Below are 18,370 nucleotides of genomic sequence, written 5' to 3'. Positions count from 1 at the left end.
CAGTGAAGAGCTATGCACACAGATCTTCAGAGGCAGAACCAGCAGCCATGTCCAAGTGCTCAGGCAAGCATAGTACAGTCATCATGACCTGAGGGAAAAGATTGGAGCGAGGAGACTGACACCGGTTATGAGGCTTGGCAATAAGTTAGTTTCTAATTTTCTTTTTATTTGTTGCTTATTTAGCTCTAGCTACTTATCTTCAACTTCACAGGGTTGTGATCGTCATTTTATATGTCCTAATATATGAAGCTCACAAGGAGCACTGGGGTAGAGTTGAGCTTCAACACAAGGGAGTCTGAATCCAGTCAGCAACCTCTCAGCACAGCCTCGCTGCCAACAGGACTGCTTATCAGCCAAGAGTTTCTAAAAGGTATAAGGAAAACAGAAAAGCAGACGATTTTGGTAAAGGTTAAGAAAGTATGGAGGATGTGGAAATAAACAGTACAATTTTAAGATGAAAGAATAAGATAAATGACGGAGGCTAGCTTTGCCACAGAAATAATGCAGCAAGTAAGAGGATGGGGGTCTGGGTTGTTCCCAGTAAAAGAACAAGAGTACATATCCCACAGCACACTGACAGAGCAGCTAAATGACATCCCAGGAGGCTTGTGTAACAGGGCGATGCAGCTAAATGACATCACAGAAGTTGTATGTAACAGGGTGATGTCCCTGAGCACACCCCAGGGTACACAGAGTCCTCCTTTGCCTGGTGCTGGTCAACAAGATCTCTTGGTGGCTTTATTAGAACAAGTAGGTTCTTAGGGAGATTTTTGAGGGGCTGAAGGTAAAAGGAAAAGGGGGGGACAACATGTTTGGTTATAAAAATCTGGAGGAAGAAGGCATGACGTAGGGAAACGGGTAGAGAGAAAAAAAGCTTACAACAACATGGAGAAAGAGAGACAAGTTTTGAACAAAGGTAGGAAATAGTTGATGTTTGTAGAGAAAAGCTCTGCAGGCCCATGAAATCAAGCGGTGCCGATGCAGGCCCAAGAGAAAGGGGTCACTCTTCCCAAGGATGGAGGCCAGAGCATCGAGAATACCAGGCAACCTCACTACCACTGAGCTACACCACCACAGTGCAGTGTCTCGATGGAATGCAGCGGAAGAAGGGACAAGGTGGCAGGAGGACAAGGTTAGAGACATGCTCGGACCTTGGTTGGTTAGACTGGCTGGAGTGCCGAGGATACGAAGAGACTAGGAAACTGGGGGAGGATTTAAGAGGTAAACTGAGCCCAATGTAAACAGGATGGCGTATTTTTAATGTGACCTCAATAGAACCGGCAAACACGTGATCACTGGGTTAAGTTTTTAGAGAGAGAAAAAGCACCTGACAAAAGAAAGAACATGAAAGAGAATAAGCTCAGAAATAGTGAGAAGGCTTCGAATTGGCAGTTAAGGAGACTAGGCCGAAGAACTGGGCAAGTCCAGGAAGCCCAGGCAAGTCAAGTACTGATGGGGGGGGTGGGGGAACAGGCTCCAGGAGTAAGATAAGGTTCATCTACCCGGAATTCCAATGTGATTTAAATTGAGCCTGCAAGCTCACTTGGTTGTCTATCTTGGTCACGGGGAGACCCCAGCATGCTGGGCTTCTGCAGAATAAAACTCTCTTTGCATTTGGACCCTTACAGTAGATGTTTTCCATCTCAAAGAAAAGAATCAAATGCAGGCAAATGGACTTTTGAGGAGAGGCCTGATATCCTTGTATCTTTTAATTCACCTTGATGGTGATGTGATAGAACTTGTAATGGAGCTAAGTAATTGTCCACACACTTCCACAGGCCCGAACCCTTCCTGACCAGCATCTCCTCACATCCTAATCTGCTGCTGGGTTGATAATGTCTTCTTCCGTGGAGGATTTTGTACTTGGAAGAAGTGGCCTCAGAATTGTTTCCATTCTGAGCTGGTTTCCTTGTAGTTTTGGTTTGTTTTGGTTTTGGGGGCCGGGGGGTAGGGCGGGGATAGTTTGCTTTGGTTTTGTATCTATTGTTATGTGAGTTCTTCTTGGAAAACTGAATATAATCCATGTTTTTAAGCCATGATTCACAATATTTCAAAGTACAAGATTTTTTGTTTCAAACAAAAAGGTAGGCCCCAGTAATCATTGCATTTTACTGATTTAAGTATTTAGACCACTTGAGACCTCAACACATACAGTTTGATCGACTTGTACTTAAGGGAGCTATAGACAGCCAAATACTAGCCATTAGACTCTTGATGAATTTCCCATCACTATTCATGGTCTTGGCTCCTCAGAATGTTACTAATGCCAATATCCACATGCTGTTCATCAGGGTGACTGACTGATCAATATCTTGGTTTATACAAAAGTTGAACACTCTATCGGAAACCTTCCTACAATCCACACTCTGCTGTTTCCAAAAGTGAAGCCTAATGGGTCGGTTACATCAAGATTTCTATTTTAAAATCTGAGGGCTGACCTGTGGGCCTGGATGGGGATCTCACTGTACCAGGAGAACTTTTAGGTGCAAAGAGTTTTTCTTTCTATGCCTACCTAATTAATTCACTGGACCTTTCTCCAAGGCAGGCACTGTTCTTTGTAGAGGTGAGTTTCAATCCCAAAGACTTAGCAGGTTATTTTTAGGGAGAGGGCCAGGAATCTGGAAGGAAACACTGTTGTCTTCTAAGTGTGTCACCATCTATTTTCTTCTGCTGCTCCTCCTGCTTTATAAGAAATTCAAGGAGATAGGGCGCTCCTGTCCCTCTGCGTGGAGAAGAACCAGCACTGCCCAGAGTGCACAACGCTTGCCAGCAGCTGCTAGGTACAGTCTCAGTGAGGTCAAACTTACTACAGCCCACAGCAAAAAAACCCTGCATACTCCCTTATATGCCATCCCCTTCCAATAAGATGAAATGTTTATTATCAGGGTTGAACTGACTGCTGGCTATGATATCTCAAACTCCCATAATGCTTTTGGGGAGACAAATTCATATATGCCATCTTATTTAAATAGGTAATTTACCTTAAAACTGCAGATCAGCACAGAAAAATGTGAGAGACATAAACTTCATTGAAGGATGTATGAGAACGACAACTGTTTGGAGCAACAAGGGTAATAGGACCTCTTCCCATCTTCCTCTTAATCATCCTTTTGGAGCACTTACTACACAGTGGGCCTTTCCCTCTGCCCCATTCTAGATGGATCTCTCTCTCTCTCTCTCTCTCTCTCTTTCTCCATCTCTAGCTGGCCTCTCGGTATTTACTTTCCATCTAAATATAACTTCTTTCCTGTCTCTAAAAAAACTCATTCTGAAAATATGACCAGTTGTAGACTATTTAGGTTTTTATTATATATACCTATTCATAAGCCATTTTCAAAGTCCCCTTTTAGTGAAGAATGGCCAATTGTAAAGCTAATTAAAAGGATTCCAGCTATGTTTGAATAATGGAAGTACTGATAAGGTCCAAGGGTCTTCCCAGTCCAGATGACATCCTAACACTGCTCCCTGAAGCTAAGAAGCCAGTTTGGAGTACAAAGAGAATTTCCAAGGTTTGGCTCATAATTGAGAGACAAACAATCTGTGTCTTTAAATCATGTGTTTCTTATTACTTAGTGATCACTTGTGACAGACTGACATTTCTTCTACCTGTTTTAACACAATTTTTCACAAAACAAAAGTCTATGATGTTGGTAATAAGTATCCATTTTACCTAGAAAGAACCTGATGCACAGGTCGGGGCAGGAGGTTGTCTGTGCTTTCTCAGGCAGTAAGTGGCGGATCTGGGATATTAATGTAGCAGGTTTGGGATCACAAGTTCGCAAGTCTCTTCAAGGACTGATCAGGACTCTGGAGTCACTGTGAAGACAGACTCCACTCTTTTGCTAGTTTTTCTCTGTCAATCACACAATATGGACTATTCAGCATATACCCTTGTGCTCTGATTGAGCACAAGAAACAGTGCACCTCCTGCAGTGCGGATGCAGAGGAAAGTAATGAACTTAGAGTGAGAAACCTTGGCCTCAGGTCCAGCTTTATTAATTACTAACAGAGTGGGGAGATTCTTTGGCAAGTTTCTCAACATCCCTTAACCATTTACAGTGTCATTCCATAACTCTTCAGGCAGAGAAAGGGACACACTTACTAAACTGCTTTTCTAGGTAAAGAGAAAATTCAGGGTGCACACAGGATGTGAACAGAGCTATCTAGAGCAAAAATAACCCACAAGATAGTAAGAGGTGAAAGGGAAGTTTAAAAAATTTAGATAGAGGGACAAAACACACATATTCATCAATAAGAACCAAAAGAAAAGCGATCAAAAGCATTGAAACTCTAGTGACACAGAGTAAAATTAACATGTTTTTAAAATTGCCTCTATTATTACAAAGCAATCGGTGTTAGCTTAAGGGAGACTCAGGGCATATCTACTCCTCCATCCCAGTATTTTCAAACCTTCTCTTCTTTAATCTGGCCATTGATTTGACATTTAACATATAGCGCCTGAAGGGCTATCTTTACGTTCCCCTACCTGGGCCCATGTACAAAGGCAAAAGTCTTCAACTGGAGATCTTCTAGGGTTTTGACATGACAGTTGAAACCAGTGCATTATGGCTCTGCAGCCTGTTCTGGGACTCCAACCTCTCTAGTCATCTGTATTAGTCTGTATTTTTTAAAATAGCAGAACTTATAGAATGAGTCTCTCTCTCTCTCTCTCTCTCTCTCTCTCTCTCTCTCTCTCTCTCTGGAGAAAGAATAAATTATTTGTTATTTCCCTTTGAGCTAAGAGCTGTGTTTTTGTATCAATAAGAAACAGACAAATGTTTCAGCAAATGTTGCTGGGCAAACTGGAAATCCATGTATAAAGAAATTAAATTAGAACCCCATTCTTACTCTATATGGCAATACATATATGTGTGTATATTGTATATATATTATATATTACATATTATATATACACATGTATATCTATTGCCATATATATATATATATACATATATATATATATATATATATATATATATATATATAACTTATAGGCTGCAGTCTATCTAACCAACAATGGTTGGCAGTGGCAGAAAGTCCAAATATCTAATAGTTGCTCAGTATACAAGCCTGGATGTCCCAGATGGTCTTACACTGGAATCCTGAAGATGTAAGCTCTAATGCTGATGAAGGAATGGATCTGCTAGCAAGGTGAGGGCAATCAGGCAAAGAGCAAAAGATTCCTTCTTCAATGTCCTTAGAAAGGCTTCCAGCAGAAAGGGTGGCCCAGATTGGAGGTGTGTCTTCCCAACTCAAGATCCAAACCAAAGGCATGCTTCTTGCCTCAAAGGTCTGGACTAGGAATAGGTTTATCCACTTCAGATGAAGCAAAAACATCTCTTACATGTGTGCCCTCGAAGTCTAGATTGTAAATCATTCCTACTATAGCCAAGTTGACAACCAAGAATAGCCATCACATCCTCTATGGAATAAGGTTTGCTTCAACCCTACTATCTTAGTTTGGGTTTTTATTGCTGTGATGAGGCACCATGATCATGGCAAGTCTTATAAAGGAAAACATTTAACTGGAGATGGCTTACAGTTTCAGAGGTTTAGTTCATTACCATCATGTCAGGAAACATGGCAGCATGCAAGCAGATATGTTGCTGGAGAAGGAGCTGTGAGTTCTCTATCTTGATATAGATAGTAGCAGTGAATACCATATTAGGCCTAGCTTGAGTATCTAAGACCTCAAAGTCTACCCCCTCAGTGACACTTCCTCCAACAAGGCGACATCTACTCCAGCAAAGACCACAACACCTAATAGTGTCTGTCACTCCCTATGGGCCAAGCATTCAAATACATGTATGTGTGTGCCTATAGGAATGGTTCCTATCTAAACCACCACATCTATTATGCCAAAGAATTCAGATGCTCAGATGCCTCTGAACTCATAGTCTTTGGGACAGAGCATCCCTGATTCCTACCTTTAGCATAGTAGGACCAAGTTCACATAGACTCAAGTTCTAATGCCAGCTCTTTCATTTTTAGCATGACAACCTGAGAGAGCTATATAATCTCTGGATGCCTTTATTTCTCATCCTTGAAATACAGCTAATGATACCTGGTAGCATCTATTGAATAGTATGGTGCCTGGCAGATAGTAAGGGTTATACAGGGATTTGCTATTATTACATTATGCTCTAGACCCTCTTATTGAATCAAATCCCAGTGGACATTGCCTCTTACTGCCAATGAGTCTTTCATGGTGTGGCTATTTTTACTATACTTCAGGTTGCTGGGCAATGGTAGCACATGCCTTTAATCCTGCACTTTGGAGGTAGAGGCAGGTGGATTTCTGAGTTCAAGGCCAGCCTGGTCTACAGAGTGAGTTCCAGGACAGCCAGGGCTACACAGAGAAACCCTGTCTCTAAAAACAAAAACAAAAACAAAAAACTAAAACCAAAACCACCACCACCACCACCATAACAACAACAACAACAACAACAACAAATTTTGGGCACACCTACCGTTTAGAGTTTCTAGTACAAGGCACATATTTCTCCCTGGGCCTCTGGACATGCTCTTCTGTATGGAATGTGATTCCTCTCTGTCATTCATATACATTACTCTGATTTTTTCCCATATATTTCAAAGCTGTACATTTTTACATCAGGTTCTATCCCTGACTGCCACTTTTGTAGAAGTGTCTCACGTGACTTTTTTAGAGCAGCCAACTCCCCCACTTCTGAGCCCTTTTTTTAAACTTGTAACCACTACTGTTGGTGTCCAGCCATATGCTCTCCACATCCACACCACACAGAGAGGGCTGCCAAGGCTTTCCGTTCAGTGGCCTTGCTTTGTCCGTGGGGACAATTCTTCTCTGCAAACGGACTGGCTTTGGAACAGATTAGAGTAGCAGACTGAAACATCCCGATGAGGCAAATTTGGGGATCCGTGACCTAAGAATCTAAATTCCAGGTCTAACAGGAAGCTACTGGGGAGTTTTAAAAGCTGGGAGAAGCATGATTTTGCTACTGTTTTGTGGGATAAAAACTGAGCAGGAGTCTACCCAAAGAAGATCTTCGACATCAGGCTCATCCACTTGGTTATCAGAAAGGGAGTAAATCTTACTCTTTCCTAGGCACGAGGCAGGTATAAAGAAACAGTGCATAAACAGGCATGCAATTTACCTGTTGCATGAACTTCCCAGAGGTGGGTGGCAATGAAAAGAAGATTCAGAAATGCTGATGTAGACTGTGAGAGAGGGCTGTAGGTGCCTTCTTAGTACCGTCATCCATTGGCCTGGAATGGCCCCAGGAGCCTCCTGGACCAGTAACCCTAAAACTGCCCCATCACCTCATGTTTCCTTGGAGCTGTGCAGACACTGACTCATTTCACAGTCTCAATGGGAAGATGGTCCAGTAAGATAAGATGGTCTATTTGCAAGTCACCTTCTCTGAACACTGACGCTCCTGTTTGCAGAGTCTCTGGAAGTACAAGTGAAGGAAGGAAGGAAGTCGCAAGAGGTGCACAGGGCAGTGCAGACAAGGCACCTCAGCGGGACCTCTGGGCCCCTTGTTTCTCTGTTCTCTTCCTGCTGAGAGATTCTATCTGCCTCCCACCAGATGAATTCCTGGGCTTTCACCAGAGTGTCTTACACTGGTCTCATCCCCTGGAAATCCTGGGTAGGCAGGTATTCTTTTGTTTGAGCATCCCAATCGTTGTATTAAAAATGCTAAAAATGCCAATAGCTGCCATTTCTTAAGCACTTAGGGAGATACTGTGGTACTTTATCTACATTATTTTACTTAATACTCTCACTGGTAACCCTATTTTATAGAAATAAAACTAAGGCTTAGGGGAGTGAAATGGCTTTCCTGATATTAGATATCTAGTAATGGAGACCCTGCACTGAGCCCCCTTCTAACTCTTAGACTGCACATACACGGCTGAGCACCTGACCTCATCGGCTCACAATCAACCAAATGCATCTCTTTCCTCTATGATCTTCAACAACCAGAGGCCCAGAGCCGGTGCCATGAATTTTACAATCAACACCTTTTATAAAACTTCAGGATATTACTTGCCGAAACTCAGCTCTGTCATGAATAAAATAGGGGCAGTAAATATCTTCCTATCAGATCAAGACAAAAATCAGGCATGTTTAATGCACTTACCACAGCAAATGGTAAAGATTTAGCAAAACACATATTTACCTAAAGTGACGATGGAATGTCAGGACTCATTTGTGGACAACGTAACAAAACAGTTGCCATGGAGCTGACTTACTATGAATGTACTGCACGTCGGTGGCACTCTCTGAGTACAGGGACTATGGATGATTTAATATGGATTTTCTATGGAAATTCCTGGTGCTAAGTCAATATGCAGTAACATTTTGGTGAGTAAACAATATTGTTAGCAGTTTAAACAATGTCTTAGATCCAGAGTGTTAGAGATACGTTAGCACGGTGGGCTGACATTTATCTAACAGTAGGAAAAATACTTTTAAATGAAGTACAAAGGAAACGTCCCCAGGGTTTACATGGATGGGAGCCATTGAAGCCCAGCACTACCAGTATATGACTTCCACCTGTTTACTCACAGCCCAGAACAGAATAACAAAACAGAACAACACAGAAGGAAGAACGTGGTGGTGGGAGTCTCTGCTCACCTTTAAGATGGTAGTACTCAAAAAATATTGTATGAGGACAACAGTGTATAAGTATAGCTTATCTTTAACCAAAATTCATATTATTTTTAGCCAGAGTGTTCAGAGATATAACATATCTGAAAATGAGGTCAATTGAGTTGAAATTTCATTATTAGTTTAGTTTCATTTGCTTTAGTTTGTTGGACTTACAAAAATTATATTATTTTCATTATATTTGTTTATTCATTCGTACACAAATATTTACAAATATCCAGGTATATAATGTCTGGAATAATATGGTTAATAATGGGAATCATCATATGAGATAATTTTTAATCATTTTCATAATCTCATAATTTTTGCCCTCATTGGAATTCTTGATAATCAACATATATTATTTTCATAAAGTGGGTTCAGGGCTGGGAAGATGGTTTACACATGCAAGTTCTATGGCCATTTCCTTTATACTGCATCTTCAGGTATTTTAACTACAGTTAGATAATGTCAACCTACCTTAACACAAAGCACTTGCCATGCAATTATGGGGACTAGAGTTTGGATCTCCAGAATCAACATAAATGTCAGGTTGGATACTGAGTTCCTCCTGGTTCCCCCCCCCCCCCCCGCTCCCACCCCCAACACACACTCAAAAGGCAGAGATTGGATCTTCAGAGCAATCTGGCCAGTTAGACTAGCAGAAATGATGAGTCCTGGCTTCAGTAAGAGACTTTGTCTTCTCATAAGAATGGAGCAACCAAGGAAGACACTTCTGGCCTCCAAAGGCAGACATACATAAATACACACACCCATGCAAATATATATGCACACACATCATAGCAAATAAAAAGCATATTCATTTAGAAAATATTTACGCTGCTATCGCTTGAAACAATTCAAGGAATCAACTCACTTCATGTAAAAATCTGCAGCCCCTGTGCTTAGCACTATCTATCATAATCATATTCTGAGAGTTATTTATTTTTTTCAATTTTTGTGAACAACTTATTGGCTGTGAACAGCTTTAATCACCGTTGACTATAATAAAAAGGATAAACACTTATTGCCTTTACTTTTGGAAATGCCTTCTGCCAATCAAACTTTGTAGCTTTTATATATGTTTTAATGAAAGAAGAGAGATTTTGTAAAACTATGTTGGTGACGTGCTATAACTCCTACAGCATACTGTCAAAGCAGGGCTGGCGTTCCTAGTCCATGAGTTAGTGTTATTCACAGGGAAAATGATACAACCTTTAATCTAAAGATTAAATGTGCCCCATCCCCTCTCAGTGCTGGCCTCTCTCCCCAACTGCAGCTCTTATGGATACCTATCCCACCTTGTCTTGAACTAACACTCTACCATAAAAGGAAACCTCATGGCAGTCCAGATAGCTCTAAATATAAATGTCTCTCTTATTCTGAGCCAAATCTATTTCCATCAATTTCTTGTTCTCATACTTGTACTGTAATCCAGCTCCTCTCCTGTCCAACCCTGTTAATCTCCTGCCCATCTTTCCTGAGATACCTCATCCTGACTCTACCGTCCCCACCTCTCAAGACATCTGTTGAATGCAAGAGATACCAGCCTTGAAAATCGTGATTATTTAACTCTTTCTGAAGGTCAAGACAGTGCCTAGAACTAAAAAAAAAAAAAAAAAAAAAAATTTAAATCATGCCAAAGTGTATTCAGGAATCACAAACTCAGTTCATGCGACTGTCACTTTAAATTATTCGATGGACACATCCTACCTAAGTGGCTAGATGCTATCTTACTATCACTTCGAAGACCTATCTTGGATTTCAGTTTCCTCTTCACCCTGGCTTTGTTTTTTGCCAAACTGGTGATCATTCTTGCATTACTTTTGGCTGAATGTGGCTGAAGCAGGGTACTGAGCCACCTTAATCAGAATCAGAAGCAAACATGATGCCATGGGACTCACAGAGCATCTCATGAAATCAGAGAAAGGGGAGAGTGAGCCAGAGGCAGGAAGAAGCAGAAGCCAAGCCTCCAGAAGGGGGCATCTCAGGCTCAAGCCTCCAGAAGGGGGCATCTCAGGCTCAAGCCTCTAGAAGGGGGCATCTCAGGCGGGAAGTGCCTGGAGCACTTCTCTATAACCTAACTCAAGTGACTCCTACACATGGCTATCCTTTAATCCAAAACACTGGTTTGGAAAAAAAATAAGTTGTGTGGCCCCCAGCTGGATGAAAACTAAATTGCTCATTTAAATAGGTGTGGCCAGGGTGTGAATATATGGACCTTATAGATCATCCTTAGATGAAGTGAAGTTTTAACAATAGATCCCAAGTTAGTGTGTTTCTAGAGCAGCTTTTTTTCAACCTGTGAGTTGTGACTCCCAAAAGACCATTGAAAAACACAGATATTTGCATTACAATTCATAACAGTAGCAAAATTACAGTTATGAAGTAGCAACAAAAGTAATTTTCTGGATGGTGGTCACTACAACATGAGGAACTGTATTAAAGGGTCAAAGCACCAGGAAGGTTGAGAGCCACTGCTCTAGAGCAGAGGAATAATCCGAGATATTAATCTATATTTTTATTTCCCTACTTTCCTCCTTGACAGTCATCAAAGTGGGCAGTTAACCTATCAGGAGAAACAGGTGGTGAATAGTTCTAGCTTTCCCCAAATCCAAGATCCTTAGAATTTCTCAGAAGAATATGAAAACTTCTTCGAGAATTTCTTGGAGGCTATTAAACAAGAGGGATATTTTTATATATGAAGAGTCCTGAAGAAACATGAAAGGATTCTCCCAGAGTTCTTGGGGGGGGGGGAGATGCAAAGACCCTGAAGGAACGTAGCTCTAAGGAGGATAGAGGCCAACTGTTCAACCTTCACAAAAAGAACATGATTAAAACAGAAATTAAAGCTGTTTGTCATAAATAAAGCGGCAAGATTCTTGTCCTCTGGCTGTCCTCACTGATGGAGTTTCTTACCTGCTAGGCTTGAATGAGAAAGACAAGAGCAAATGAGACTTGCGGTGCTTCCGCCACCCCAGTCTGGATTGCTCCAGCCCAGTGAAAGCCCACCCTACTTCTTTTAAAAATGTGCACAACAGGTTTTCAAACCCTCTTGTAGTTCATGACATTCATTTTTCTCATGCTATTCCCCAGGCCCATGACACAGCCCTCTGTGTGCATCCTTGGGCTGGACCCTTCCCTCTTCTTGCACATGTCTCCTCCCTAACAGATGTGGCTCAGGCAGAGGTTCTACCATGCCTTATCATTTGTCCAGCTTGTGACTTACATTTCATAATAGTGATAAGTTGGCAGCTATGGATAGGTTTCATCCTAAAGTGAAAATGGGTGTGTGTGTGGGGGGGGGGGGGTTGGGGGGGGGAGAACCAAGCCACTCAAACTGACTCTAGGGTTTGACTGCCCTTTGCCCTCTTCACGTTTGGATCAGTGGGGCAAATGCTTTCAGAAAGGAGCTCAGTGATGTAATGAATGAAGCCAGGGTGTCAAGTGACCTGGATCTATTCTTAGCTGTGCTACTGAACAGGAGTGACCTTGGGCAAGTCATTTTTCACATCCAAATCTCACTGTATTCTACCATGCAATAAGAAAAACACCTCGTTACCTCCTTACAGAATAATGTGGGTGTAAAAATTATGCACATGTTGCATAATGTTGGTCAAGAAAACATGTTTTCTTTAGTAATCTGTCACCGCTTTTCTTAAGATACTGTAGTTTCATGGAGTTTCGGGTTTTAAAATATTCCTAAAAATTAGAATTTATGCATGTTTGCAACGCTTAACATAAGGACTAGCTTAAGCCAAATCAGAAGGTGGGTTTAACACAGAGACAGTACCCTCCACTATGCATGAATGTGCTAACCTTATTTACCTGAGACTTGAATGGATGTCAAAGCCAGAATTCTAAAGCCCTGCCAATCGCCTAAGGATAAAAGATAGAGGAGGATGCCACAGAAGAAGCAGAGACACATGGAGATGAGGACACTGTCAAACAAGGCCAGGACTGGTGCCAACTCTATAAATGAATCCCACTTTCTGCAGATCTGTTAGCTTTTTAAAAATCTTTTTGCAAAGCTTTCCAAATCCATGTTAGGCTTAGAGTTTTGTCCTAAGTGACTGTCTTCATCTAAAAAGGGAACAGATGACCATTTCAATGAGTATACAAAGCTGTTCTTGCTTTCCACTAGATCTGTACTCAAAATATTGCACTATATTTATGGCTTATCCTGCTTTAAAGTAAAATAAATTAAAACCAGGAGTATTCTCACTGGCCTACTAGGGCAGAGAAAGTAGAATACAAGCCTAGCAAGTGGGCAAAACACTAACCAGATTGGACTTAAAACTGTGCCCTGGAGCAAACATGCTGACCTGTCTGAGTCCTGGCCCTCTCTTCTGTCCAAGACGCTCAATGTCACTTCTCTGTGCACAAGAGGGGCCCGCACAGAAAGGAACCAAGGCAAAGAGACTAAATTCTTGTATTAGGTCCATGATGAGCTTGGTGGTAGGGGGGTGGAATTGGGGAACAAGGAGGGTAGGTCTCACTGCCTGCCATTAGAATATATCTGTTAAGGATATTTTTCTTCTGTAGACGATTAGGTCTACATGGACTGTGTGTTGGAATGCTGTAAACCTAGCTCTGTTAGTATGAACGGGGCTAAGAATGTGCTCCTTGCCTGTGAACCCATCAAAGTAGAAGTACACATTCTACATCTCACCCTGTAACATGGCCGTTCATAACCTGTGCGTTGGGTCCCCTATCCTGCATATCAGATACTTACATGACGATTCAGGACAGTAGAAAACGTACAGTTATGAAGTAGCAATGAAATAATTTTATGGTTGGGGTTCACCACAACATGAGGAACTGTATTAAAGGGCTACAGAACTAAGAAAGTTGAGAACCACTGTTATAATGCTTACACACAAACTATTATGTAGATAATAAGAGACAAGGTTTTGTGGTTTTTTTTTTTTCTTTCTGGATGGGGAAATTTTACTTGTCTCTTGAGGACCAAACACTTTTAAACACAACAATTTATGTTTATTTCTCTCAGAGGTGAAATATTATTGACTATTTTTCCATAACAACTATTCCAAAATATTTTTTTAATTAGGTATTTTCCTCGTTTACATTTTCAATGCTATCCCAAAGGTCCCCCATACCCAACCCCCCAATCCCCTACTCACCCACTCCCCCTTTTTGGCCCTGGCGTTCCCCTGTACTGGGGCATATAAAGTTTGCAAGTCCAATGGGCCTCTCTTTCCAGTGATGGCCGACTAGGCCATCTTTTGATTCATATGCAGCTAGAGACAAGAGCTCCTGGGTACTGGTTAGTTCATATTGTTGTTCCACCTATAGGGTTGCAGTTCCCTTTAGCTCCTTGGGTACTTTCTCTAGATCCTCCATTGGGGGCCCTGTGATCCATCCAATAGCTGACTGTGATCATCCACTTCTGTGTTTGCTAGGCCCCGGCATAGTCTCACAAGAGACAGCTATATCTGGGTCCTTTCAGCAAAATCTTGCTAGTGTATGCAATGGTGTCAGCATTTGGAAGCTGATTATGGGATGCATCCCTGCATAAGGCAATCACTAGATGGTCCCCAAAATATTTTCTACCTCCTAGTGCAGCAATTTTACACCAGCAAAGTATAGAAACCTAGCTTTTTTTGTACTCAGAAAAGCTGACACTGTGGGCAGAGATGCTAGCACTTGGGTGGAGCCTTCAGCAAGCTAGAGTAACACCCTGTTCACCCCCTACCCCAGGAGGGTGCCTTCTCTCATTTCATTTGCACTTCATTTGCATTAGGGTCAGGTTTAGGAAAAAAGAATTACTACAGTGAACAGGTCAGTGGGGACGGTTAATCCTATGAAGCAGGCAGGTTCTCTCTGAAACACCTGTAAATTTTCTTCCCACGTTGCATAGCAGGTGCCCCGGGAAAACTCATCAATCCTGGAGGACTGAGAGTAGATGCCCACGTGGTTTCAAGGCCGAATGGCTATGGCTGGAAGCTCCTTTAACAACAGTACTGCTCTATTTGATGGAGTTTAAAAAAGTGTAGCAATGAGGTCATTCAAGGTCTCCCAGTCTTTCCCCCAGACCATGCCCCAGTGCACTCTCACCAAGATGGGAAAGCTCAGGGCTGGGCTGTGAGGATTGGACCTGTCAGTAGAGACATGATGCTCTTTCCTGTGCTGCTTTGTATCTGTCCTCCCTACACTGCTGCTTCTCAATTAATGTCCCGACCCTGATGGAAAACACAGACGCTAAAAAGTCCTGCCTGCCTCTGAAAAGTGGCCCGTGTCACCCGGAAGACCAAAGGAAAACGTGTTTAATTCAAAGTACATTAGTATTTAAGTGCAATCTGACCCTTTAGGAGGAGAAGGGGGATGATTGTAATAAAACAGAACACAAGACAAGTCACTTCTGACTAAGGTAGGGAAGGAGATATGTTGGATTGGAGAAAGGAATAATAAAAAGGGGCATGGTTACAAGCCGACTTCCTACAGAGAACTTCAGAGGGTTCAGCTTAGGAAAGCAGAGGTAGGGAGGCCCAATGAAGGCCCAGCTCCTCCACAGTCACACAGTGGATAAAGAAAATTACTAGAAAATCCCATTACCTTGAGGCTTTTTTTTTTTTTTCTGTCCACCAAAGGACCTGAAAACTCTAAGACATAGACCCGGGCCATCCCTCGGTTTCCAGCTTTTCATGCAGACAAGGTCAGCAGGCCGTACCCACCCTACCTCCTCCCACTATGGTAATTATTGTTTTATAAGGTGCACGGATTACTGCTTTCTCAGCAGCTCAGCATAGACCCTAAACACAGGGATGTTTCATTTCCTTCCAAGAGACAGCCTGTTGGTGCAGGCTCACGTTTGCTTCCCATGGTTTAGCTTCTCTGCAGAGATCAAGGATGTCAGGGGAGTGACTGTAACTTCTGTCGGTACACAGGCTGAGGCTTGCTGAGAATCAAGCTGATTTTTAAGTCAAGCACTATGGACATCCAAAAACAAAAACAACAAAAAACCAAAAACATATAGCTGATGTTAAAATTTGACCCAGAAGAAGGGACTAGCAACTCCAAATGGGATCAAACTGCCAACAGTGGTGTCTTAGTCAGGGTTTCTATTCCTGCACAAACATCATGACCAAGAAGCAAGTTGGGGAGGAAAGGGTTTATTCGGCTTACACTTCCATGCTGCTGTTCATCACCAAAGGAAGTCAGGACTGGAACTCAAGCAGGTCAGGGAGCAGGAGCTGATGCAGAGGCCATGGAGGGATGTTCTTTACTGGCTTGCCTCACCTGGCTTGCTCAGCCTGCTTTCTTATAGAACCAAGACTACCAGCCCTGAGATGGTCCCACCCACAAGGGGCCTTTCCCCCTTGATCACTAACTGAGAAAATGCCTTACAGTTGGATCTCATGGAGGCATTTCCTCAACTGAAGCTCCTTTCTCTGTGATAACCCCAGCTGTGTCAAGTTGACACAAAACTAGCCAGTACAATTGACCCCTTGTCAACTTGACACACAAAAACATCACTAGTAAGCCTCAACCCTTACAATCTTATTCATCCCCATTCTAAATAACTTTAAAAGTCCCACAGTCTTAACATATTCTTAAAATTTCAATCTCTTTAAAATATCCATCTCTTTTAAAATTCAAAGTCTTTTTACAATTAAAAGTCTCTTAACTGTGGGCTCCACTAAAACAGTTTCTTCCTTCAAGAGGGAAAATATCAGGGCACAGTCACAATCAAAAGCAAAAGTCAATCTCCAACCGTCCAATGTCTGGGATCCAACTCACGATCTTCTGGGCTCCTCCAAGGGCTTGGGTCACTTCTCCAGCCAGGCCCTTTGTAGCACACACATCATCCTCTAGGCTCCAGATGCCTGTACTCCACTGCTGCTGCTGCTCTTGGTGGTCATCTCATGGTACTGGAATCTCTAAAACACTGCATGACCCCTTCAGTCCTGGGCCTTCAATTGCAACTGAGGCTGCACCTTCACCAATGGCCTTCCATGGCCTCTCACAGTGCCGAGCCTCAGCTGCTTTGCGTGACCCCTTCATGCCTTCAAAACCAGTACCACCTGGGTGACCCTTACATATTACCAAGTCCCACTGCAGCAGGAGTACAACCTTGGCCATCTCTGGAACACAGCCTCTTTGTGCTTTCAGAAAACACTTCCAGAAGATGTCACCTCAATGATGCTGGTCTCTTCTTAATCACCGCTAATTTCTTAGCTCCAGCTAACCAGCATCAATAGTCCCAGTAATGCAAAGGTTTTGCTTTAGTAGTTCTGGTATCTTGTTAATCACAACTGATTCTTCAGTCCCAGCTAACCAGAACCACAGAATAATCAAACTCCAAAATAGCAATGTCCCTGAAAAGAGTCTTTAATTTTCCCTCTGAAACTTCACAAGCCAGGCCTCCATCTTCTGCACTGTTCTCAACATTATCTTCCAAGCTCCTACACAACATCCGACAGAGCTCTTAACAACGAATGGATCTTCAAGCCCAAAGTTCCAAAGTCCTTCCACAGTCCTCCCCAAAACATGGTCAGGTTGTCACAGGAATACCCCACTCTGCTGGTACCAATTTGTCTTAGTCAGGGTTTCTATTCCTGCACAAACATCATGACCAAGAAGCAAGTTGGGGAGGAAAGGGTTTATTCGGCTTACACTTCCATGCTGCTGTTCATCACCAAAGGAAGTCAGGACTGGAACTCAAGCAGGTCAGGGAGCAGGAGCTGATGCAGAGGCCATGGAGGGATGTTCTTTACTGGCTTGCCTCACCTGGCTTGCTCAGCCTGCTTTCTTATAGAACCAAGACTACCAGCCCTGAGATGGTCCCACCCACAAGGGGCCTTTCCCCCTTGATCACTAACTGAGAAAATGCCTTACAGTTGGATCTCATGGAGGCATTTCCTCAACTGAAGCTCCTTTCTCTGTGATAACCCCAGCTGTGTCAAGTTGACACAAAACTAGCCAGTACAAGTGGGATTACTGCAGGTTCTTCAACATCATCCATGATGATCTTTCTCACTTATACAAATAAAGTTTTAATTACAAACTTAAAAGCAAGGTCATCCAAAACAATATTTGTTCTGCAACAACATGTATGCGCCTGGAGCTTTAACATAAAATAGGCCGTGTACACTGTTCAGCAGGTCAGATCTTCATATCTCTATCAAGCACGTTAACCATCACTATGCCAAGCTCCACACCGTTCCCTTCTTCTCTTCCTTTGTGCTACCAACATTATATCTGGACATGACAAAAGACCAGGATATGAAACTCAACCCTCAGACAACCACTATATCTATAGCACCCTGTTCCTTGACCAAAGCATTTAATACAGACAGGCTAAACCTGTGGATCAAGTGCAGTTCTTTCCTGGGACTTTTCACTTAGACTTGAAGAAGGGAGCATCCCTGGGTTATGGAGCTGGAAGGATGTTTATCTAGAGTTTATGAAGGAACCGAGAGGGTAGGGTCTGTAACAGAACAGAGTAAAGTCAACAGGAGAGAGAAAAGCAGAGGTAAAAGATATCCTGCAAATAAAAATAAAATAAAACACCCAAAGACAAAGAGCTAGAAAACAGGATGGCACTTCAGAAGCCTCTAAAAGTCACAACCCACTTCCTCACTGGGATATTAGGATCTGGTTGGGTTTAGTTAGGTGACACCCAAATGCTCACTAATTTTCTTAGGATTCTTTCTGCTGGATTTCTACCCCATACAATAGAAAATATCCTACTAATATAAAAGATAATAAACTTCAAAT

At 42.4% G+C, this 18,370-nt stretch overlaps 1 protein-coding gene across 4 annotated transcripts in view; it reads right to left on the bottom strand.

Moving 5' to 3' along the window:
- The window catches only part of Fmn1 (formin 1), a 389,105-nt gene that overhangs the window by 368,065 nt on the left and 2,670 nt on the right, over positions 1–18,370 (bottom strand). The window contains exon 2 of one of the 4 annotated variants that reach the window (XM_011239295.2): positions 7,134–7,430. The exons of the other annotated variants lie outside the window; for them this stretch is intronic. The gene's annotated coding sequence lies outside the window, so the exon portion shown is untranslated. The remainder of the gene's footprint in view (positions 1–7,133; positions 7,431–18,370) is intronic. 4 annotated transcript variants of the gene reach the window in all.

The sequence above is a fragment of the Mus musculus genome, chromosome 2, assembly GCF_000001635.26.
Source record: "Mus musculus strain C57BL/6J chromosome 2, GRCm38.p6 C57BL/6J".
In the NCBI taxonomy this organism is placed as follows: Eukaryota; Metazoa; Chordata; class Mammalia; order Rodentia; family Muridae; genus Mus; species Mus musculus.
Note: the sequence above shows the minus strand (reverse complement) of the source record. Positions and strands in the feature narration are given on the sequence as shown.